The sequence below is a fragment of the Triticum urartu genome, chromosome 7, assembly GCF_003073215.2.
Source record: "Triticum urartu cultivar G1812 chromosome 7, Tu2.1, whole genome shotgun sequence".
In the NCBI taxonomy this organism is placed as follows: Eukaryota; Viridiplantae; Streptophyta; class Magnoliopsida; order Poales; family Poaceae; genus Triticum; species Triticum urartu.
Genome location: NC_053028.1, coordinates 467,547,510 through 467,564,637, shown reverse-complemented (window position 1 = coordinate 467,564,637; position 17,128 = coordinate 467,547,510). Strand labels below are relative to the sequence as shown.

At 44.9% G+C, this 17,128-nt stretch overlaps 1 pseudogene; it reads right to left on the bottom strand.

The window, feature by feature from the left end:
- Positions 1 to 1,155: 1,155 nt before the first annotated feature.
- LOC125522454 lies at positions 1,156 to 12,829 on the bottom strand (annotated as a pseudogene).
- Between the last annotated feature and the right edge of the window lie 4,299 nt (positions 12,830 to 17,128).

The window sequence follows — 17,128 nt, the reverse complement described above, 5'->3', positions numbered from 1 at the left end:
GAAATATGACCATGTTTGCACGAATTTCACTTGGTTTGTTGAAATAGTGTTTGAAATGTATGCGGCTACGATTGGATGATGGCCTCTTGCATCTGTCTCCATGAACTAGCCCCACCTGTCCGCGGATGGATGCGGGAGGAAATTTGCGGGTTATTGTTGGAGATGCCCTTACATGACTTGTGTGTATCTATACCTAATAATAATAAAGAGGCTATTGCTTCTGGCGGTACGTTACGGAAATTGCCTCCAAAATTGAAAAACATTACCTACCAATGCGACATATAAGTGATAAAAAACATTTTACACAGGGGAATCCCCCATCTGGGCCGGCCCATGCAGTAGAGACCTCATATACTCTGCTCTGCGCGCTGGGAGAAGACGCAGCGTGCCCGTTTGGGCCAGCCCATGTCTGGGCAACCTGTTTTTTAGATTATGTTTTTATTTTTATTTTGTTTTTTATACTCTAAATAATTTGGGACTTAAAAAAGTCTGAAAATTAAAAAGAAAATGAGAAATTCGAAATAAAATCTTTAATAAATCATAAAATGTGTGTGGAGTCAAAATTTTTAGGGATTTTGTAAAAATGTTTGCTTATTTAAAAAATGTTCAAAAATTTTAAACAAATATTAGGTAAATTAAAAAATGTTAATGATTTTTTTTAAAAAAAAGCTCATGTATTAAATTTTTTAATGAAATTGAACAAAATTTCGCCAATTCAAAAAATGTCCATGAATGGGAAAATATCCTAAAAATTCAAAAAATGTTCGTGACTTACAAAATAGTTCATTCATTCATAAAATGTTCATTGATTCATAAAATAATTATGCATTCAAAAAATTGTTTCTTAAATCATAAAATGTTTGTGAATTTCAAAGATTATTCCACCAATTTCCAAAAACATGTTTGTCGATTCTAGGAATGTTCGCCGATTGAAGGAATTGTCTAAAGAAATGTTCACAATATTTTTTTGCAAATAGTATAAAATGTTCATGAATTCAAAAAATATTCTAAAATTTGTAAAAGTGTTCACCAATTTAAAAAATATTCACTATTTCAAATATGTTCGTGAATTTGAAAAAATGTTCACAATCTGAAAAATTGTTTCATGAAATTGAGAGTGATAGTGTATCTCGGTTATGCAGTAAAATATGGTCATGGCCATGAAAAATTATGATGTTTTTTTCCATTGCAACGCACAAGTCCTTTTGCCAGTCCAATTTAATAGCACAATAGCCCTTATTATCAGGTTTCTTGTTTTTTTTAGTAACCTACATACACATGAATCAACCTGACAAGGAATTAAGAAAGTGCGACTTGAACGCGCCCATGTGATCCGGGTGCATGCACACGGATGCCTGCACGCTGCCGCCGCCGCCCTTGGCGGCCACGAGCACCACCTGCCCGCAGTTGTTCATGGTGATCAGCTCCGTCCTACTCGGCGCGCCCCACCCGAAGTCGGCCACCTCGTACGCCGGGTACCGCGGCGACCCGGAGATGTTCACCAACCGGTCCATTGGCATCCACGACAGCAGGTCCATCCAGTCCCAAAGGGCGAGCGGGTCCTCGGCCGCTCGCTGGACCTCCCGCTGCACCGCCGCCGTGGCGGCTGCGAAACCATCTACGGCGAGGAGGTCCCGCGCCGTGGCCTTGGCGAGGCACCCGGTGATGCACGTCCCGAAGTAGTTCTGGCTCACGGGTGGGTCGATGCCGCGCCGCCCGCGGCAGTCGATGAAGAAGAAGACGTAGACGTCGTGGTCGGCGGAGATGACGGCCGGGTGCTTGGACCGGACGAAGGACACCCAGGCGAGCGCCACGACGGCCACGAAGCTGGACGGCGCGGGCGTGGAACCGGCCTGCGCGGGGGCAGTGTGGCCGGAAACGCGTTGCTTCAGGCGGTGAATCTGCTGCGCGGTGACGGTGAACGTCCGGCGAGGGAGATTAATTGGGGCGTTCGGAAACAGGTTGATTTCCTGCAATGTCGAGTGTCCGAGAATGTTAGTTTGAGAGGAGGCCATGTCCATAATAAAGACAGGTTGCAGCTAATATGCGAGGGGAAACGGTAAAGATATTTCAGATTATTCAGGCGGATTGTCAATCTGTCATCCGAGAGATCAACTTTCGCTCCAAACATTTTGAAGAATGCCGGTACGCCAATGAACCTCACAGTAGTAACTTTGAAATCACATAATTTAGCAAATTTTGCTTTATCTCCTAACGTTGGCCGACATGTTTGGCTTGGAGTGCCACACGATATTGTAATCATCTCTATGAACGCTGTTGTTTTGTCAATAAAGCATAGCAATGTTCTGTCAAACCAAATACTGGTAGAGCCCTGAAAAGTTGTACTGTACACACCAAGGCTTGGCTTAAGTTAGACACCAGGATTGTACTTATAGGCTCGTGACCTTAAAGCATAGCACGTGAAAGTGTCTATATCAATTGGATACATTAAGCTAGTAAACTGATTAGTATAGCTTGTGAGTTGTGACTTGTGAGTCATCAGCGTATGCTGAACAACTTAAAACGAGTATGCCTGTATAAGATGGTCATTTGCTGTGCTTTTACAACTTTATAGTTGGCACTACTAGTGGTTAGCATAGCTTGTGAGTTGTGAGTCAATTGGATACAACGTCACAATTAATTCAGTGGGCAAATGCAGAGTGGCAGCCTATCATGATGACCATCTACAATAAGCCTATCACTTCGCGCGGGCCGGGTAGTGCTTTGGTGCGATTATACTGTATTATATACATACTGGTTTGATAATTTGATTGCTTATTTAAGTCATCGATCTCTCTCACAAAAATGTTATCGCTCTGACTAGGCAGTGACCAGACAATTTTTTTGTCAACTTGCCCTCGGTCGCTAAATATTTAAACCAGGTCACGGAGTTGTCCTTCTATGGTGGAAATTGCGGCGACACGCATGCACGGGGTCATCCACTTATAGATTGGTGAACTCCTTTAGGCCAGTCATAGTGGAAGTAATTTACTTCCTCCATTCCAAATTACTTGTCTTAGATTTGTCTAGATACAGATATATCTAACACTGAAATGAGTCTAGATACATCCGTATCTAGACAAATTCAAGACAAGTAATTCGGAACGGAGGAGTAAATAGTAACATAGCACATTTCAAGAAAATTTTGCTTATGTGGCAAGTAGTTAGTGAGAGGTGGTAACATAGCGCTTCTCGAGACAAGATGAGTCTATAAGTTAATAAATGAAGTCATCTATGATACTACTCTCTCCGTCCGGGTTTATTAGGCCTCTCAGCATCACAAGCATGTCCCTTTTTATAAGGCCTCGCTTTGGAAAGGTGGATGCATGCAGCCATTTCATTGGTTGCATTGAAAGTCATTATTGTTGGTGCTAAGGCTGGAAAATTAATACACTTCATGCATGCTTTTTCATTGGCTGCATGCATGTGAGAGAGTGCATTGGGAGTAGAATGAAAGAATTAATGTGAGCAAATTACTATGTGTCTTGGTCTAAGAGAAGTTGTCTTTAGGCCTAATAAACCCGGGCGGAGGAAGTACTATTATGTTACTTTGCATTATGAAGGTAGTAATTTAGACTAGTGTCATATGCACAACACTAGTCTATGTTACTCCCCACTATGACCAGTCTTAGGAAATCTCTCACGATAGTCCCAAGACCGCAATCATCCTTTTTCATGTCGAGACATGATGCGGAAGAACTATTCAAAACTATTCACTAAAAGTATTTACAGCCGGACATCTCAAACCTGTCTCAAACGTCTGGACGGCTGTCTGGTCAGTAACTGATTAAAAACAACCGACCCAGACGAGCGCCTCAAACATGCCTCAAATGTCGAGGCTGACCGATACCTCTCATTTTCAGCCCAAAAGTAGCGCCGATATGGGGAGGCCCGGTCGCAACCGGGTGCGTCTGCTATGTCGGACCCGACAAGCCTACGGCCTACCCATCACAAATTGCACAAAAACCCACCAAATCCTTTGCCCTCCTCTCGCCACCTCCACCATTTCCCGCGTCCAAGCCCTCCCGTCCGCCATGCTTACTCCCCATCCTCGCCATCAGTCCTGATCCGCCGCCCTAGATTGTAACATCCTAAATTTTCTAAATTTGTAATGTTACTATAATCATTTAGGCATACCATTGTTTTTATGCATATTTAAAATTTTGGAGTTTATGAATATTAAATTACAGTGAATAAAAGGACTTTCCCAAATATCTTTGATTCTCTTTTTATATTTTTTCAAATATTCAAATCATTTTCACTCAAGAAAAAAAATTATGAGAGAAGATAAGATGACTTCTTCAATATAAAAAATAGTCCAAAAAGTATTTGAATATTATTTGGAAATTTTAAAGTTATTTGAAAATTATTTTTAATACTCAAATTAAATAATTTGCAAAAATAATTATTTTCAAAAGTTGCAATTTAGGCCATGAAAAAGTTCACATGAGTCCATATATTTAGGGTTTCTAGAAAAAAAATTCTGGAATTTTTGTAGCCCTTTACTGTTTTATTTTAGCCCTAAGCTATTTCTGTTTCATTTAAAAGAAAAAAAGAGGTTTTCTATTTTAAAAGCGCTCAGGCCCAGGCCCAGGCGCTAGCTAGCTGGTCCTGCAACGCTTTCGGCCCAAGCCTGCCTCTCCTTTCGAAGCGGTACGCGCCGCGGACTACCATCTAATCAAGTGGCGATCAACAACCTGCACTTCTCCCTTCCTTTCTCTCTCCTTTGTCATCGACGGGTGGGACCCACCTGTCACCTTCATCGCGTGGTCAAGCCAGAATCCACCGTCGCAACGTCCGAGTGCCGCCGCGTTTAAACCTTCCTAATCCTATTTCTAGCTTGCCTCCTCGCCCAAGAAGGCCGCCTATAAACTCCCCTGCACCCCGACCCTCTTTTGCCTCAATCCGCATCGCCCAAGCCCCACCCCACCTCTCGCATCCTCTCGATGGAGTTGCAAGCTCCACAGGAGCTATGCCAAAACGCCCCGCCTCACCTCGTCGTCTCCCAGGACCGCTACCACCACCATCGGCTTCGCCTCGTCGCGCCGCTCCTCCCTATGCCTTTGTCCGACGCCAGAGATCACCGAAGCCGCCCGTAGTTGTCTACTCGAACTCCATCATCGGTCGCTGTAACTCGCAACCCCCTCCGTCCGTCCGATTGCGCATCAACTGGCGGGATTAGATCGATTTGTTTTTTTTGAACCGTTTTCTCTTTAGCCTTAGTTGTCCGCCGTATAAGCTCCGCAGCGAGCAATTTTCATCCAGTAGCAGTATGCCACGTGTCCACGGGCCTAGATATAATTATTTTCTTTACAGATTAGCTAGTACTTTTCAAAACATCACAATTTTTTGCCCGTTTATCCAAATTTGATGGAACCAACGCCAAATGATTCATCATGATCCCATCTATCCATTGAGAAAATCACTTTATATTTTTTGCAACCATAAAATCTGAATTTGTTCAAATTCAAATTTAAACTTCATTAGGCCATAACTTCCAATATATAAATCTGCTTGAATTGATTCTTTTTGCAAATTGAAGCTCTTGACCTCTATTATCTTCTATGATCATGATCACACAATTTCCATACGATTAAAATATGTTTTTTTAGAAGCATTATTTGGTTCTTTTTGGAGTTTTGTATAATTTTGATTATTGTTTTATTTTAGATCTTTGATTGTTTATGTATGTGATATTGTTTGCTTATGATAGATTGTTCATAGTGCGAGGCTGAATACTATCAATCTTTAGAGTTCAACGATCATCATCAAGGCAAGTTCACACTTCAATCATACTCTTTTTATACCCATGTTTTTCCTATGCATTTTTAGTCCAACTTGATACAATGCATGGTTAGGAAGGTGGAATTTGTGGCTATACTTCGTAGAGTTTTGAGGTAGGAACCTATGACCCTTGAACACCATGGGAACCGTCGTTGTTAAGTAAATTGCTTAGCCTTGCTTTTTTAGACGGGGTGGTATTCCTGGATCATGAAAGATGTGAGAGAGTAGTAAATAGGACTAACTTTAGTAATTTAATATATCATATGGATGGAATTACTGAATCATGAAACATGTGAGAGAGTAGTAAATAGGACGAACTTTAATAATTTAATATATCATCTGGGTGGAATGGTTGCACGGTGAGGGGCACCCTAGAGTAACCAGGGATTTGCTCAAGTGTCTTGGAGTAACCAATGGATCACTCTTGTATGGTAAGCCACCCAGGTTCAAAGGGATCAAACAATTTGTCATGACTAGAGGCTTATGTGTGCAGCCACAAGCTAACATGGGCTCTGGCTTACTTGAGTAGGTTGTGTGAATTTTTCCATGGTAGGCTAGTAGATGTAGGGGAATTTAGGTGTACCGGCCTATCCATGGGTTAGGGAAAACAATTCGGAAAGACTATGTCTTGATCTTCCAGCTGCCATACCCTGAGTGTGTGAGCTACAAAGGAGGTAATCGATTCTTGTGGGGCAAAGTGCACAAACCCTATGCAAATTGTCAAACTAATCAATTAGTTGTGTCCCCAGTTATGGACAACTTGAGCATCTAGAATTGAAATTATTGAGTGATCTCATCTTATTTAATTATTGAATTGGGTTATTAATAACTTGGGTTTGAATTGAGTTAGAGGAACCATCTCAATATTGGCATAAACTTTGTAGTATTAATTTAATTAATTGGATATAGGGAAAAATTGGCTTTATGCAAGCTTGAAACTTAGAGCCTCTACCAGCGAAATTGCATATAGAGATAGAATTATCGTTCTTATTCTGTGGTGTGAAATTGCCAGCATATTCCATGTGTTGACCTACATGGCTGCAACTTATAATGTTGCAGACTTTTCGGATGAGGAGTAAGGTGGAATAGGTCGTTGTTCTGCACTCAGTTTTTGCTCATGGAGTTGATGGACTTACTTATCTTCTATGCTTCCGCAGTAATCACTTTAGATGGGCTTTAGCCATATTTATGTAATAAATAATCTTTTGAGGACTATCGATGTAATAAAGTGCGTGATTGAACTCCATTATTTCATGGCGTAGTGTGTGCGCTAGCAAACTGATCCATGGACAAGCACAGTAAGCATAGAGACTCTGATCCATTCGGGTCGGGTCGATACATAGATGTCTTCCAACCCATCCACGACCGCCACATTCGAGGGTGCGTCCACATCGTACGTCGGCGTCCCATCCAACGCGACACCGTGCAAGCCGGAGAACATCGCTCGGTGGGACCGGCGACGGAGGCAATGGGAGAAGGAACCGGTGATGTCGCAGGGAGTGGATGCGAACCTCGACGAGCAGCTGCCCCCCCCCCCCCCCCCCCCCCCCGCCCCCCCCCCCCCCCCCCCCCCCCCCCGCGCCCTGGACCCCGCACCCAATCCATCCAGCCGATGGCAAGAATCGCGCCATTGGACCAGGTTGGGACAGAGGAGGATCCGATGGATGCTTGGGGAATTCCGGAGAGCTTTTTGCCTATGCAGATGCCGCCAGTAGAAGTCTGTCACTCGTTGCAACTCGTTCGGGCACGGACAAGCACAGGCACCGTCAGCGCTCAGGCTGCCCATGACCTGTTTGATAGAATGACACAACAAGACTCGGTATGATCTTGTTGCTCCTCTCCAACCAATTTTGCATATGCCATGTTCAATGTTTGGCATAGACTGCTAGTTAATTTCGGACATGATCAATGCTTGGAAACAATTATCATTTTAGGAGTTTATCACGTCAGACATGATCAATGATAATCAAGATCGGACCCAGATGGGCTACGAGTTGGGAGATCCAACTTGCCCTTCATTTGAAGTTGGGACAACATCAAATCCCAATCCGAGCAAGAAGAAAAAGAAGCCAAAGACAGCAAAGGTACGAGATCCGTCACTCTAAACTTTTGAGGCTATCTTGTTGGTTAAATCTTGGTTGGCCACAACAATGGATCCCATATGCGCCACGAAGCAAAAGGGGAACAAGTATTAGAAGAATATTTGGCAGGAATATCACGAACAAAAGCAATATGTGGAGCCGCATCCTATCGTCACCAACCACAATGTGGCATCTCTCCAACATCGATGGGGATCATACAGGGGAAGTGAACAAGTACGTCGGCTACTATTCGCAAGTGCTTAGGTGCCCTCGAAGTGGGATGGGAGTGGCAACTCACGTAAGCTAAATTACTTCATCTTATCATCATTTGCATATGCTCTTTTTTGTTGCATTCTCATTATCATACATTTTTTTGCTAGACGATGGAGGCAGCCACTATGTATCAAGAAATGTAGAAGAGGTCATTTGGTTTTAGCCATTGTTGGGTGATATTGAATGGCAAACCAAAGTGGACAAAATTTGTGGGCGTTCTCAAGGCCGACGAGAAGAGAAATTATGGCTCAAGCTCCCACCAATCAATTAGGCTGGACAAAGAAGAGGAAGATGTTGTAGTGGAGAATGGAAGAGCCACCATGCCAAAGGATAACCAGCAAGTGATGGGAAACAAGAGAGAGAAGGTGAGGTCCTCCCGTGATGCTGCGGCTACAAAAATGTCCTCCGGATGGACGGGCCTTTTTCTGTTAGGGAGAACAAGAAAGAGGGGAGGTACAAGCTCATGTTGGATGCGCAAAAGGAGATGATGAATTGAGACCGGTGGAGGGCGAACAAGAAGCTGCAAATTGAGACGAAGAAGATCGAGTTGGACAAAAAAGAGGCGGCGATCAAATGGGAGCTCGAAAAGGCAAAGACATTTGTACAGATTGAGCTTTAGAAGAAGAGGTTGCAAATCGCACGAAACACAGAGGATGTGAAGATAATGTTGGCGGACAAAAGCCTCTTGGATGAGCAGGCAAAGAAGTGGCTTGTGGGGATGAAGAAAGAGATCAACGAGAGTTGGGAGTACAAGGCGGCGAGGGCGGTTATGGCAGCAACGGAGTATGTGGCAGGATGCAAGCAAAGTAGGCAGAGCAGGAGGCAAGGATGTCTACTAAGCAGGCGGCATGGATGGCGTCCGGTGAGTTATCCGGCCAGCGGCGAGTGATCCTTCCCATTCGAACTTTGATTTCATTTGGCATGTCTGAAATATTGAATATGATTTTGTTTTGCTTTATCGTATTTTTTCGAACTATTGAATTGAGATTATTTGTATCGTATGATCGACGTGAATAGATTGCATGGGTCTGAGGATCCACATTTGAGGTGTGTGGATGTGCAGCATCCCAAATGACGGGTTGCCGAGCGTTGTCCGCGGACGCTCTCGCGGGCATATAGAGGGCCAGATTTGTCAAGTCTGACTGTAAATGCTCATAATAATCCCTATTTGTTTGGTCGAAGAAGAGAGAGGGAACGGGGGCATGCATGTGGTTGCTTTTGGTACAATATTGTGATTGGTGCCCGAAGGAGAGAGAGGAGGGAGGAACCATGCATGTGGGGGAGAGAAAAGAGAGAAAGACCACATGGTTGATTCTGTTGGTCAAGTGGATGTGCGGACTCTCCAAGAACAGCCGCAAGTTTGCTTTCAATTTGCTAGAAAAAGACGTCTGGACCAGCCAGCATGTGGATACAAGACCGTGTCGGATGGCAAAACACGTCGGACCGTGTTGTGCGAACGGGTGCAGGCAGTTTAAGGGTAGAGATGCCCTTATGCTATTAGTTCTTAATTCTTGTACATGTTCATGCATGTCAACTATTGGTAGCTTTTGACAGCTTCAACCATTCACGTGTTTTTTCATTGCAACTTCAAATATAAAACTTATGTCTTGTGATCAAAAGTCCAAATTAATTAATTTTGCTTGCGTATTTATGTTTGTTGCAACGAGTATTTTTGAACGAGGGTAATTCTGAATACATTTTGGCAATTTCTTATTAAAAAGATATCAAGTTTTAAATATTGAAACTTGATAGCCGTAATATCAAGTTTTATCAAGTTTCATTTGCTTTTAGGAGTTAGGGCTTAGCGTGTAGTGGTTAGGGCTTAGGTTAAAAGTTTTATTCTCTAAAATTGATGAAATTATCATCCCTTCCTATCTATTTTTAGTAGTTAAAATTTGGTGATTTTTTTTTAAAATAAAAAATATATTTTAAAAAGCGTCTTGTGTAAAAACCTTTGTTATAAGGAACATAAATATGCAGCCAAAAAAATAAAATATAAGTGAGGGGAGGGCGGCGTTGTCGGCTGGCTCGCTGCTTCAATGCCGAAGCGGCAGTAAGAAGTCGCGTCGCTCTGAGCCAGCATGAATGCAACATTAGTGCTCTGGAGCGGCGCTGACTACTTCGAACGGGAACGCGCACTAGCGAAGTAGGGTTTTTTGGGTGAGCCAGGGTCAAAAGCGGGTGTGGCAACGACCGGGACAGCCGCAAAGCCTCCCAGTTTGTTTCTGGTTTACGAAAAAATTCACGTCCAGATCGGTTGGTGAACCAATACAATTTCACGTTGGATGGTGAATGTGGATTCGGACAGTTGCGGCAGTTTGACAGTCGGCATTGAAGATACCCTAAAACACTAATCAAGTCACCTCTTGAATTTCAGGGTAAGCTCGTGTCTTCAACTAATGGCAAATAAAATACTGCCATATCAGCAATTATGTAAGGAGAACATAAAAATCACTACTACGAACCATTTTGTGGCTGGATGGTTAGAGAGATGATGTTATCTTCAACATACTAGGGTTCAAGTCATGATGCTTGCATTATTCTAAATTTCCTGTCAATAACGAGGCGCCTATGATGACTTCATCAATCTTAAGATGATATGCCGGCGTAGTATTTCGGATGTGCTCATATAAATAGGCTGTGCGTGTTTATATACATATATATAGTGTTACTATTCATCACTCAGGATGCAAAAAAAGTTATTCTTCACCCGAGGTAATCTTACAACCGCTTTCTAAATAAATTACGTTTAGAATATAAATAGTTACACGCATATCGATTCAATATGTAAAATTTTTATAAAAAACAAAAATGTAGGTTATAAGATCAGAAAAATCACATTTTATGTATGTTTTATAATATGTTTTTATATTCATAATTTTACTTAACATAAAATATTTTTTATGGCGAGTACATCTTTTCTTACATTTTCTTTTTATGTATGAAATAAGACATAATTTACGAAACGTAAAAATACGATGCATTGATGTCAAAATAGAGAGGGGGTGAAGAATAACTATTCCTCACCCAGGATGACGAATAGCGTGACCCTATATATATTTTAGACTATGTTTTTACGTTCGTAATTTTATATAACATAAAATATTTTTACGGCGATTATATATTTTCTTACGGTCTTTTTTTGCGTCGGAAATAAGACAAAACTTATGAAACATAAAATTATGGTGCATTGATGATAAAATAAAGGGGGTGAAGAATAACTATTCCTCACCCAGGATGACGAATAGCGCGACCATATATATATATATATATGGCGTCGTATCATATGCATCCGGTATAGTTCGTGCATCCGTGTATCCCTCGACTCCTCGACTCCTCGACCGGCCGATCAACATCTGACGCATGGAATCAAAAGCAACACTAATTTGCAAGAATACGCCCGCAACAGCTCTTGCTAATTTGCTACTAGCCCCTCGGCAGAAGCAGGCCTTTGCCAAAATAGAAGTTTCTTAATCTGGATCCTCTCCTCCAATCGCTCCATGGCGGCGCCCTGGTGAATCCTTCGATGGCAGCCGCGCTTGGCCTACCACTGCGCTCGTCTGCCTCAAACGGATCCATGGTCCGGTTATCCCTTGAACGGTGGACGCGCTTGTCTGGCTTGGCCAGCCTCTGCGGTCTTCCGCCTCAAACGACTCCATGGCCCCGGTGATCCTTTTGACGGCCGCGGCGAGATCCACCATGTTTGGCCTACCTCCGCGCCCACCCGTCATCTTGCCCGAGACGAACGGACTAAGAAGGAAGTAAAGCGGGAGGAACATACCAGCGGCAGATTTGGTGCGTACTTACGCAGCGTGCTCCTCGTGTGCTCCTCGCCGCCGGGGAGCGCAATCACCGCGCGGTCGAACGTCAGGCCGGCCACAACCGCCTCTGCGGCAGCGTCGTCCCCGCGGCAGGCCGCCGCCCACGCCTGAAGGAACCTCCACACCGACCGGCCGTCGACCACGGCGTGGTGCATCGCCACGCCGACCGCCACCCCACCCTTCAGCCGTGTGACCTGCACAGCCAGCACCTCCGCGGGGAGCGCGTCGACCTTGAGCTTCGGGACGAACGACTTGAACGCGTCCACGTCGTGGTCCGCGTCCCCGGCCAGCCGCCCCGCGTCCGCGTCGTCGCTCGCCGCGACGATGAACCGCACGCCGCTTCCCTCGGAGGCGGAGCAGTCGATTGCGGCGTCGCCGGTGGACGGCAGGAAGACGATCCTGCGGCGAGCGGGGGAAGCCGCGCGAGCGTGGCCTCCAGTGACGCGCGGAGGGAGCCGACGAGAGATGCGAAGGGTGGGTGCTGGCCGCCGGCGTCGTCGAAGAGGAACACGCGCTGGATTACCGGGAGCACGACCCACGGTGCTTCCAGCGCGGACAGCCTGAGTAACAAGTCCTCCGGCGGCGGGGCGACGCTGTCGAATTCGATGATCTTGACCGTCGGCATGACTAGCGACGAGAGAGACGACCTTGGTGGAGGTGCGATGCGCTGCGTGCCGATCTGCCGTGAACTGGAGGTGGCAGCGCCCTAGAGCGTGTGATTATGATTAGTCAACGCCGAGAGGTAGTGGAGGGGAAAAGTAAGCGTTGGAAATAGGGTGTATAGCAGGTGCTGCCACACTTGCGCCTCCTTTGTTTCAGCTTTGATTAGTTTCAAATGAGTCGTGGATTCGCTTAAGTGGTAAAGCCGATTCGCAGTGATATAAGGCCAACTCTAATGGACGTTCCCATTTGGTTCGGCCGCGTCACACTATGACGAAACAAACACAAACCGTGGCCTAAACGCGCACCCGCAAACGAACGGGCGTATGTCATTCCTCCGTCCTGGACTCATTTCTGACCCGAAACTAGGTCATGTTTGCGTTGAATCGACAGGTCGCACACACTCTCTTTGTCCTTCCTCTGGCCTGTCCGTCGGTGAAACAAATCTCCCTTTCCCTCCTTCCCTACGCCCCACCCCCCCGGCACGCCGCCCTTTTTTTTCGCCCGCTCCGTCGTTGTATAGGTCGGTCGCCCAACAACCCCGCCCCTCGCCCCGCCGCATTGAAACAAATCCCCCGCCCCTCGGCCGCTTTCAGAGGAGGTCTTGCCGGCGTTTGTCGGATTTCATCGCCGCCTCCGGTACTAGAGGAACCACGGCCGTCGACGACGCCCATCGACCCCAGCATTGTGTTGGAAATATGAGCAATTTACCAAATGATTTTATTAACAGAAATACTAGATAAAACATGACTAATATAGTAGAGATAAAACAAGTCATGCGTTCGGACAGAGAGAAGGTAAAGAGCATCTGCATATATGAACTTGAACTAAACACATCTAGAACAGATAATAGATGAAGTTGCATATATGAAGTAGAACCTAACACATGTAGGACGGAAAGTAGAGCAAAGAACTGTGTCATGACATCTAACAGAAAGAGCAAGAACACGTACGGGACAGCAGCAGTAGAAGTGCTGGACTTGGGGTCGGTGTCCTCGCCCGCCATGTCGTGGAGGAGGTCGTGGACGTCGGGGAAGAAGTCGTCTTCGGGGAAGTAGTCGTCGGCGACCGGATCGTCCGTGATGAAGCAGCCAGTAGTCGCGCTGAGCGCTCCCCAAAAACTTTATCACCCTTCTCCCATACAGGACTCAAAATGTGCGGTTTCGAAGGCCTACTGTCCCGAACTGCGGTGCACGCCGCAAGCCGGGATGGGGAAGATCGTAGCAGCAACGCAGTGCTCAGGAACTTGTGGCGAGAGGAGGAAGAGGTTCTGGTGTGTCTCTGGGAGGAGCGACCTCCCTTTTATAAGCGCAAGAGAAGGAGGCGAAAGGGCAACGACGGGAGGCGAACAAAGAGACAGAGACGAAGCAAACAGCCAGCAGCTGAAGGGCTGCACCGTTCGCATTCGAACTCCACTTTCTCCAGTTTCCGTGTGACCTTTCGTATACCCGTAGTGCGTGGCAAAAATTTAGACATCGGCTCGGCTCATTCCCGCAACCCATGGCGCGGCGTGGCGAGGCGGGCGGCGGAGGAGAAGCGCGCGTGGAAAGAACCTCCCTTATAAGAAGGTCCAACTCCCACTAAACTAGCAATGTGGGACTAAACTTTAGCAGTATCCCTTGCCTTGCACAAATGGGCTAAGTGGGTCTCTAGGATTTATTAGGAATTTCTGAAATAGTTATTGGGTTGCCCAAAATAGTCTAAATTCCAGCAATCACTGAAATAGTTATTGGGCTACCCAAAATAGACTAAATTCCAGCAATCCCCCATCAGATCCCAGAGGCACACAGAAATTTGCCTTTGGTTCCAAAACACTATTTTATATACCGGTACTGCAGTGGAGACTGTTAAGTTGAACTTCCACCTAGAACTCTATGCTACACTAGTAAGCAACTTGAACAGTGGACTGGGCCTTGAACTGCAAGTTTTCTGTGAATCTAGTTTCACATAAAGCCTTGACCGATACGTGGCTACCGTAGGTCTTCCCCGCGGGTGGAACTTATGCGTCATGGATGCGTCATACTCCGTGACGTTTCATGAGTTTACTAGAGAGAACCCTACTCTCATAGATTGCGACGTTTGACAATCAGACTCATATAGGTGTGTTCTTCAAAAGATATTATGCAGGATAACATCTCTGCTTAAATAAGCCACTTAGAACACATTAAGATATACATCAACCTGCCATGCAGATTAGGAGAGTATTGCATCTTCATGGAGTGGTTTTGTGAATAGTAAGGATACTCTCCTCTCAGTTGACCAACAACTTGTCTTCCACATCTAATTCACGGGATCTCCGATCACAAAGAATAGGTTACCACTGTGAACAACTCATATTGTGGGTCTCATACCCATCTCCCTCGATGCATTATCTATCACATTACGTGATAGACCCTTGGTAAAAGGATCTGCCAGATTTTTAGACGTTTAGATATAATCCAACGCAATAACTCCGGAGTTTTTTCATTTTCCTGACAGATTTTAACCTTCTCTGAACGTGTCTTGATGACTTCATGTTATCCTTTGAGCTGCTCACTTTCGTGATCACAGTTTGATTGTCGCAGTTCATTAGGACACCCGGTACAGGTTTCTCAACAACCGGCAAGTCATTCAAGAGCCGACGAAGCCAATCTGCTTCAACCGTAGCTGTATCTAGTGCTGTGAGTTCCGCTTCCATTGTTGACCTCGTTAAGATGGTCTGCTTGCAAGACTTCCAAGAAACAGCGCCACCTCCATGAGTGAATACATAACCGCTTGTGGCCTTTATCTCATCAGCATCTGAGATCCAGTTTGAGTCACTATACCCTTCAAGCACCTTTGGATGCCCGGTGTAGTGAATTCGCCCTATAGTGAGTCGTATTACAATTCACTGGCCGTCGTTTTACAACGTCGTGACTGGGAAAACCCTGGCGTTACCCAACTTAATCGCCTTGCAGCACATCCCCCTTTCGCCAGCTCTTGTAGCACTTGCTAAGTACATAAGCGAGCCAATAATCTGAGAATATTTCAATTGATCTCTAGCAATTCTTCGATTCTTTCGAAGTAACACACTCGCATCATATGGTGTTGGAGAGGGCTTGCAGTCACTATAGCCAAAGCGACTCAAGATCTTTTCCACATAGTGAGATTGAAGCAATGTAATCCCACCATCATCGTCTCTCAACAACTTGATGTTCAGAATGACATCAGCCACTCTTAAATCCTTCATCTCAAAACAACGAGATAGGAAATCCTTGACCTCCTTAATAACATTCAGATTTGTTCCGAAAATCAGTATGTCATCAACATACAAGCAAAGGATAACTCCCTCGCCCCCACCATGGCGATAGTACACACATTTGTCAACTTCGTTTACAACAAAGCCTGTGGCTGTTAAAGTTCTTTCAAACTTCTCATGCCACTGTTTGGGTGCTTGCTTGAGTCCATACAAGGACTTTAGCAACTTGCACACTTTTTCTTCCTGACCATCTAGTACAAACCCATCTGGTTGTTGCATATAAATTTCCTCGTATAACTCTCCATTTAGGAAAGTAGTCTTAACATCCATTTGATGAACGAGAAGACCATGCGAGGCAGCTAGTGAAAGTAGAACTCGAATAGTGGTCAGTCGAGCCACAGGTGAGTAAGTATCAAAGAAGTCTTCACCTTCCTTTTGGGTATAACCCTTAGCCACGAGCCGAGCCTTGTACTTCTTAATAGTTCCATCAGGCCTAAGCTTCTTCTTGAATACCCATTTGCATCCTATAGGTTTGCACCCATAAGGACGATCAGTTATCTCCCAGGTTTCATTCGCCAAGATGGAATCCATCTCGCTATGAACCGCTTCCTTCCAATAGTCAGCATCTTCAGATGCATAGGCCTCTGAAATAGAACTAGGAGTGTCATCTATGAGATACACAAGAAAATCATCACCAAAAGACTTTGCAGTCCTCTGTCTCTTGCTCCTAGTAGGAACTTCATTGTTCTCCTCCACAGGACTTTCTAAGTGTTCCATCGAAATGGCAGGTTCGGTAATTGTAACTGGTTCCTGATTCGATGAACTAGGCATCTCCTGATTAGATGAGGTAGCCATATCCTTCATGGGAAAGATATCTTGAAAGAAATTCGCATCATTCGACTCCATGATCGTACCGACATGTATGTCAGGTACCTCAGATTTTACAACCAAGAATCTATAGCCAATGCTATGAAAAGCATATCCCAAGAAAACACAATCCGCAGTCTTTGGTCCAAGCTTCTGCTTCTTTGGAATTGGAACATTGACTTTCGCCAAACAACCCCATGTTCGTAGATAAGAGAGTTTTAACCTTTTCTTCTCCCATTCCTCGAATGGAGTTATCTCTTTGTTCTTTGTGGGAACTCGGTTTAGGACATGACATGCAGTCAATATCGCCTCCCCCCACCATGCCTTGGAGAGACCCGAAGTGTCTAACATGGCGTTAACCAAATCTGTTAGGGTACGGTTCTTTCTTTCGGCCACCCCATTTGACTGAGGTGAATAGGGAGGAG